The sequence below is a fragment of the Podarcis bocagei genome, assembly GCF_964188305.1.
Source record: "Podarcis bocagei genome assembly, chromosome: 7".
Classification (NCBI taxonomy): domain Eukaryota; kingdom Metazoa; phylum Chordata; class Lepidosauria; order Squamata; family Lacertidae; genus Podarcis; species Podarcis bocagei.
The window spans coordinates 53,758,844-53,767,340 of NC_138132.1; positions in this window are offsets into that span (position 1 = coordinate 53,758,844).

The following is an 8,497-nucleotide window of genomic DNA, read 5'->3' on the forward strand; positions in this document are numbered from 1 at the left end:
CACTCACCTTGACTCTCACCCAGTGCCCAGGCAAAATCTCAGCTCTCCTAGAGAAGTCTCATGCAGAGAAGGGTTGCTGATGACATCACCCTAGGCTTGTTTTCTTATGGGATGTGGATGGAGATTCCTCAGGCTGGCCACTGCTGTGTCCCATTAAATAGCCAGCTACACTCTTCACATGCAATTCCATGTACAGTAGGTTTGTTGAGTTTCCCAGGTGGTCCCAAGAATGGGGAAATCATATTATTTATGATTCAAGTTTATTTCAGATTCAAAGGTTGGGGAAATAATATTGGCGTTTTCCCCTTGTCCCTAAAATGGTTTTTATATCACTTAAATGAAAACCTCAGTTTATTTGTTATTTATTCCAACAATTTCCATACTGCTTAACACTGTAAAGTGGTACCTCGAGTTAAGTACTTAATTCATTCCAGAGGTCTGTACTTAACCTGAAACTGTTCTTAACCTGAAGCACCACTTTAGCTAATGGGGCCACCTGCTGCTGCCGCGCCGCCGGAGCACGATTTCTGTTCTCAACCTGAAGTGAAGTTGTTAACCTGAAGCACTATTTCTGGGTTAGCGGAGTATGTAACCTGAAGCATATGTAACCTGAAGCGTATGTAACCTGAGGTACCACTGTAGTTTTTAAGTGGCATGCAATGAAATATGAGTGATCGACTCATGTAAAATATTACCCAGGTCAACCTTACTTTCTATGCATTTGTGCCAGGCACAAAGCTTGATTCTGTTTCGTTAGATAATTAAAAGTCTATTCCTGGTAAACGTTTCTACCAGCAGAAGTCAAGTCACATAGGAAATCCCATCTTCTATCTTATGCTTTGTGTGCTGAAAGCTACAAATTATCAGTTGAACAAATGTTTCATAACTTATTACTTTTATTATTCCCTGGTGTAATTTTTACAACTGACCTTTGGTTCAGTACTGACTAACTTTTAATGCTAAGACAGGAGGAGATCCTTACCAGTTTCACTTGGGAGCACCAATTATTAAAATGGCAAAGTCTGAAGAGGTTGAGATTAATCCAGGGTTTCCCCCCAAATTAGCATTAAGGTTATTCAGTCTCAGCTCCTGTGAAAGCTCCCACTTTCCAAGGTTATAAAGGTAAAGGTAAAGGTACCCCTGCCCGAACGGGCCAGTCTTGACAGACTCTGGGGTTTGTGCGCCCATCTCACTCTATAGGCCGTGGGCCAGCGCTGTCCGCAGACACTTCCGGGTCACGTGGCCAGCGTGACAAAGCTGCATCTGGCGAGCCAGCGCAGCACACGGAACGCCGTTTACCTTCCCGCTGGTAAGTGGTACCTATTTATCTACTTGCACCCAGGGGTGCTTTCGAACTGCTAGGTTGGCAGGCGCTGGGACCGAGCAGCGGGAGCGCACCCCGCCGCGGGGATTCGAACCGCCGACCTTTCGATCGGCAAGCCCTAGACGCTGAGGCTTTTACCCACAGCGCCACCTGCGTCCTTCCAAGGTTATAGCATAATGCATATATGCTGGGAGGAATACTGTTAAATCCAGCTTTACATTCACTTATTTAGTGGTGGAGGAGTAGAACTACATGCTCTTTGCATTATTCCTTGGCCTGCATCTCCTTGGCCTTTAAAAATGGCAGCAAAATGAAGCAAAATAAATAAATAAACAACAGCTGCTGGAAGACACTGCCAGTAACCTTCACTCCCCGAGAGAGTGACCGGCCGGAGCCAATTTGCGAAGCAATTGCAAATTCTGCTGTTAATCAAAGTGGCTTGGGGAGGAAGTTAGGCAAAAGCCCAGACAGTGTGTCTGGTTGCTCTGTAAATGGCGCAGGAAGCCACCAGTGAAACATGTGCATTAGAAAGAGAAGAGAGGCTGATTTTGGTAGGAATAGGAAGTTATAATAGATATGTGATAAGCAGAGATTACATTTACAATAGGTGATACCGAGTGATAGAGGCTGTATAAGGATGCCCTGGTCAAACAGGAACATTTTAAATTAAGATTTAAAATCCACCTCAGATTTTGCCAACATGATGCCCACTAGATGGTCTGAACTACTGCTCCCATCAACCTACAACCTGATGCTATTCTGGCTAGGGCTGATGGGAGTTGTAGTTCAAAACATCTGCAAGGTTGCTCAGTCTGCGTTAGGTGTACTTTTCACACAGTTCATATTTGGTCTTTTGATGGTAAATCCCCAAACTGGAAAGTCAGAGGTGAAAACTAAACAGATGCAATATAAGTTTCTTTTGTTATAAGAAAAAATACTGCTCCCTTTCCCTTATGGGGTATCTAAGAGCCCGTGTTCTCGAAGCTACCAACATGAGTTTGACCAAATTGCAGGAGGCAGTAGAAGACAGGAGTGCCTGGAGTGCTCTGGTCCATGGTGTCATGAAGAGTGGGCACGACTAAATGACTAAACAACAACAACAACAACAAGAGCCCATATAGAGTCCTTATGTGGGTTCTCTATCGGTAGGAAAAAATAACAGAGGCCAACCAGAGAATATTGAGAAGCAAAGCAGCTAGTAAGCATGATCTTTATTAAACTGTTGCAACAGGGTCTCCCACTCCCCCCATGCAGGGAGGGAAGAGAGGAACCCAGAACATTGCTGTGCAAGCTCTTATATAGATTTTTGAAATTGCCTACCCTGTAGCTCAAGACCACCACCCAAAACATCATACATACATCGCAGAAAGAGGTGGTCCCCAGCAGAAATTTGAGTGTGTTGCTTCTCTTCTGTCTGCCAGAATACCTGATAATGCCTTATCTGATTGCCTTTTCTGGGAGGCCTGGCCATTCTTTTGAGGCAGTAAATACAGTGGTACCTTGGGTTACAGACGCTTCAGGTTACAGACGCTTCAGGTTACAGATGCCGCTAACCCAGAAAAAGTACCTTGGGTTAAGAACTTTGCTTCAGGATAAGAACAGAAATCGCGTGGCAGTAGCGCCGGAGGCCCCATTAGGTAAAGTGGTACCTCAGGTTAAGAAGGGTTTCCAGTTAAGAATGGACCTCCAGAATGAATTAAGTTCTTAACCCGAGGTACCACTGTACTTAGTTCCTGAATCTCTTACTCATGTAGATAGTGTGCTCAGCTTAACAGATACTTGCCAAACTGTATATTCAGGGAGGTGTGAGCCCCTACAGTCCAAAGACTTCCTATTTCCTTCCTCCTTGCAGAGAAATATTTGAGGTCAATTTGGGAGGGTCAAAATGGCTTCAGGATTGTTCTCCTGTGCTATTTCAGACACGTGGTTTATATACTTATGTATGTGTTTGCCTTGTACTACACACACACACACACACACACACACACACACACACACACACAATACCTTAGAATTCCTATAACATTTGAATAAATCAAAAATAAAATCTGAGTGTGTTCCTCTTTTCCATGGAAAGTCAAAGAACATGGGCATGGTGTAACAACAGCTTTCCTGTTACAAAACAATGCAAAATGCTGTCTGCTCCAAGGTTGTAATAACAATCTTTCTAAGGTCATGATCCTAAAAACATTTATTTGGACAGTCTCTACGGAAATCAGCAAGACAAGAATGTGGAACTGTTGGATCTCAAAATGTTGTTAGACTCCAGCTCCCATGATCTCTGGCCACTGACCATGTTGGCTTGGTCTGATGGGAGATACAGTCCAATAACAGCTACAGGGGACCACATTACTTACCCCTGCCATTAGGACTTTATAATCATTGCCGTGTCAGTAATCACAGTAACCCAGCCTTTTGGTTTCCAGGAAGTGGGAGGAAAACATGTTGTGATGAATCAACTTCCAGGAAATAAGGAGAGAGTTTTGCTGAAGCCACGATGACTTGGACTAACTTCCACTTCCTTGTGAAGATTTGTTTTCCCCAGCAACATAGTTTGGAATAACCCTCTTATCTGGTTGCAGACAGTAGGTGTCACCATACACATGAAAAGAGCGAGCCTGACAATGGATTAAGTAATGATGATTAAAGAGTCAAGACACTGCACATGGATGAGCTTTCTCAGATCCTTATGAAGATACTCCTGTGCCTCTGAATATAAAGGTGGCCCTATTATTAGATATCCTGTTACTCAACAGATGGTGAGGCATTTCATTAGTGTTACAAATGTCAACTCCTGCACTAAGCACATAGAAAGCAGCCTTATACTGAGGCAGACCATTGGTTTGTTGAGCTCAGTTTTGTCCACACTGACTGGCAGTGGATGTCTAGAGCTTCAGGCCGGAGACATTCCCAGTCCAGCCTAGAGACGCTGGGGATTGAACCTGGAACCTTCTGCATGGAAAGCCTGTGTTCTACCACTGAACTACTGTCCTTCCCTTGGCATTGTCAAGTTTATTTTCTCCTATATGCCTTCAGAAGTCATATTACCGTATTTTTTGCACCATAACACTCACTTTTTTCCTCCTAGAAAGTAAGGGGAAATGTCTGTGCGTGTTATGGAGCGAATGCCTGCGGGTGATGGGGGGGATCTGCTGCAGTCGTGAGCAGAGGATTCATGGTTCCCCTTCCTTCCCTCCTCCGTGGTTACAAAGCATGGATCCTCAGGATTTTTGCATTGGGCTACTCCAAACTCACTGTCAGATCACATGTCTGTGGCCACAGCATGAACCACAAAAATCATATATCCACTATTTCGTTTAGAATATTTTTTTTCTTGTTTTCCTCCTCTAAAAACTACGTGCGTGTTATGGTCTGGTGCGTGTTATAGAGCGAAAAATACGGTATATAAATTCACATAGTAAGAGGTCCATCAGTGACTATTAGTCAAGATGGTCATACAAAAACTCCAGAGTCAGAGGCTTCAGAGCACCAGTTGCTGGAGAGCAACAACCTTCATGCCACCTGGTGATGGACGGGTTGGCAACTGTTGGAAGTGGGATGCTGGGTGGACTTTGATCAGATCCAGCCAGGTAAGGGCATTAATAGGAATGTAGAGGACCCGGAGCATGGGCCCAGGCCACAAATTTGCATAAATGTAAAGAGATCTTTTGGGAAAATTTAAGATGGCTGATGTCTCACCAGTACTGCATTTTACAGCAGGCTGAACTCAGCTTGTAAAGTTCTGCTATTGGGCTGCTTTCCATAGGCATTTGGTTGTCCACTGTGAGAACAGGATGCTGGTCTAGATGGTTCTTTGGCCTGATCCAGAAACCAGACTTAGCCTTTGTTCTTAAATGGCAGGGACTTTCTCATTCCAACTATGGGTTGCAGAGCAATAACTGGAATCCTGACATGCTGGAAGGGGCCCATAGGATATATAGTGCCTAGTAGTTAGTCCACCTCTCATTCTTTTTTTTTTTTTTTTAATAATTTTTTTTACTTTATTATTTTATTAGAAAAAAGCTTCACGTTACATATCAACTTCAGATACATATGTACGTATCAATAAAAGGTGAAAAAACAATAAGCAAAAGATAAATTACAAAGAAGAAGACACTCCGAAGAAGAATAAAAAAGAAAAGAAAAACGAAGAAAACAGATAAAATAGAACAGTAAAAAGACAGACTTCCGTTCAACTTGGTCCAGGATTACACAGTCAACACATAACATTTGCAGTAGAACTTACACTAGTATTTAACATCGACGGTATTAATTAACTTCTGCTGTTGTATTACTGATACCCATATTATTCTCAACATAAATTAAAAATTTCTTCCATTCATCTTTAAGTTTCGTAGTGTTATTTTGCCTTAATTTCTGTGTTAATCTCGCTAATTCTATGTATTGATATAATTTCACTTGCCACTCTCCGATCGTAGGCATATCAGGGGATTTCCATTTTTGTGCAATTAGGATTCTCGCCGCAGCTGTCGCATATTGGAAAAAGGTTTGATCTGGTTTTTTTATTTCCTCACCAATCATACCTAAAAGAAACAACTCAGGTATCTTGGGGAAATTATATTTTAAAATTTTTTTCAGTTCATCAAAGATCTTTCCCCAGAATTCCTTCACTATCTCACAGGTCCACCAAATGTGGAAAAAGGTCCCAGTCTTCTCTTTGCATCTCCAACAACTATTATCAACAGTCTTATACATCTTTCCTAGCTTAGCTGGGGTCAGATACCAGCGGTACATCATTTTCTCTAGGTTCTCTCGGAGAGTTGCACACGCTGTAAATTTTATACCCTTCCTCCATAGTATCTGCCATTTATTATAATCGATATTATATCCAAGGTCTCTATCCCATTTCACCATCACGCCCTTCACCAAATCCTCTCTTGTATCCCATTCCAATAGTTGTTTATATAATTTAGAGAGGTGTTTCTCATTACTCTCTAAGATTTCTATCTGAAATCTTGATTTTTTATCACTCATCCCCTGTTTCTTGTGCTCACTCCACAGTGCATTGATCTGATGGAATTGAAACCATTCTTTTATCTTATCTTTCAACTCGTCATAAGGCTTCACCTTCCAACCTTCTTCTGTCTTAATTAGGAGATCCTCGTAGGTCCATCTTTCTCCCATCATATTTGGTTTTTTTATTTTGACAATATCCACTGGAGAGAGCCACCAGGGGGTCCCTTTTTCAATCAATTTTTTATATCTATTCCACACCTCCAATAGTGAACCTCTAATTATGTGACTAGAAAACCCTCTGTGAATCTCACCTTTCCCCTGCCACAGGTAGGCATGCCACCCGAACCTAATATCAAAGCCCTCCAGGTCCAATAGATCAGTGTTTCTAAGGGTGGCCCATTCCTTTAACCAGCTTAAACAAGCTGCCTCATAATATAACCTTATATTCGGTACCGCAAATCCGCCCCTCTCTCTTGCATCTGTCAGGTATTTAAGCTTTATCCTGGCTCTCTTCCCCTGCCAAATGAACTTAGTCAAAGTTCTTTGCCAATTCCTGAAACGGGTGGTGCCTTTAATTATCGGGATATTCTGGAACAGGAATAATAACCTTGGGAGGATGCACATTTTAATCGCCGCCATCCTCCCCGTCCATGAGAGCTTCAGCCTCTGCCAGATGTCCAGATCTTTTTTTATTTCCTGCCATATCTTATCATAATTTTCTTCTACCAAATTTATATTTTTTGGAGATAGCCAGATTCCCAAATATTTTACCTTATTCACAATTTTTATACCGGTCCTTTGTTCCAATTGAATTTTATCCTCAATAGCCACATTTTTTGTTAAAATTTTTGTTTTCTTCCTATTTAATCTAAATCCTGACAGTCTGCCGAATTCCTCTAATAATTCTATCACTTTACATGCACTGTCCACTGGTTCTTCCAGGGAAAGGACTAGGTCGTCAGCATATGCCTTTAACTTAAATTCTTTCTTACCAATTCTTATCCCCTTCACACCCACTGCGTCTCTTATTCTATTTGCAATCACTTCCAAGACCATTATAAAGAGCAGGGGGGATAAGGGGCAGCCCTGCCTTGTACCTTTCCCAATCTTAAATGATTTAGTTAGGCTGTTGTTTATAATCAACATAGCTTGTTGTTCCGAGTAAATTGCTCTAATTCCTCTCAGGTAGGGGCCTTCTATACCTGCCTTTTCCAAACATAGTGATAAGAATTCCCAGGAGACATTATCAAACGCCTTCTCGGCGTCTATAAAGATTAGTGCGGCTGGGATGTCTATCCTTGTATCTAAATATTCAATGATGTTTAATATATGGCGCACATTATCTTTCAGATGTCGGTTAGGGAAGAATCCCGCTTGGTCTTTATGGATGTATTTCATTAATAGCTTCTTGAGTCTACTTGCCATTATATCGGCAAAGATCTTATAGTCGTTATTAAGCAAAGAGATTGGCCTGTAATTTTTTATATCAGTTTTCTCAGTTTCTGATTTTGGAACTAAGGTTATGAATGCCTCCTTCCAGGAGCCGGGAATTTTCCCTCCCTGGAGGATGTTATTAATAACATCTCTAAGCACTGGAGCAAGGAGTTCCTCTAGTGTTTTATAGTATTTTGAGGGCAAACCATCTGGCCCAGGGGCCTTTCCATTTTTCATCCTATTGATAGCTTCCTTCACTTCATTTACAGTGATTTCCTTATTTAATCGTGTTCTGTCCTCTTCCGATATATATTTTCCTCTTTCCTGCTCCAAATATCTTTCAATTTCTAATCTATCTTCAGTTCCTCTTTCATACAACTTTTCAAAAAACTGAACGAACCTTTTTTCTATTTCATCTGGGGCTTCTATGATGTTATCTTCCATTATTATTTTATATTCCCCTTCCTTCCCTCCTCCGTGGTTACAAAGCATGGATCCTCAGGATTTTTGCATTGGGCTACTCCAAACTCACTGTCAGATCACATGTCTGTGGCCACAGCATGAACCACAAAAATCATATATCCACTATTTCGTTTAGAATATTTTTTTTCTTGTTTTCCTCCTCTAAAAACTACGTGCGTGTTATGGTCTGGTGCGTGTTATAGAGCGAAAAATACGGTATATAAATTCACATAGTAAGAGGTCCATCAGTGACTATTAGTCAAGATGGTCATACAAAAACTCCAGAGTCAGAGGCTTCAG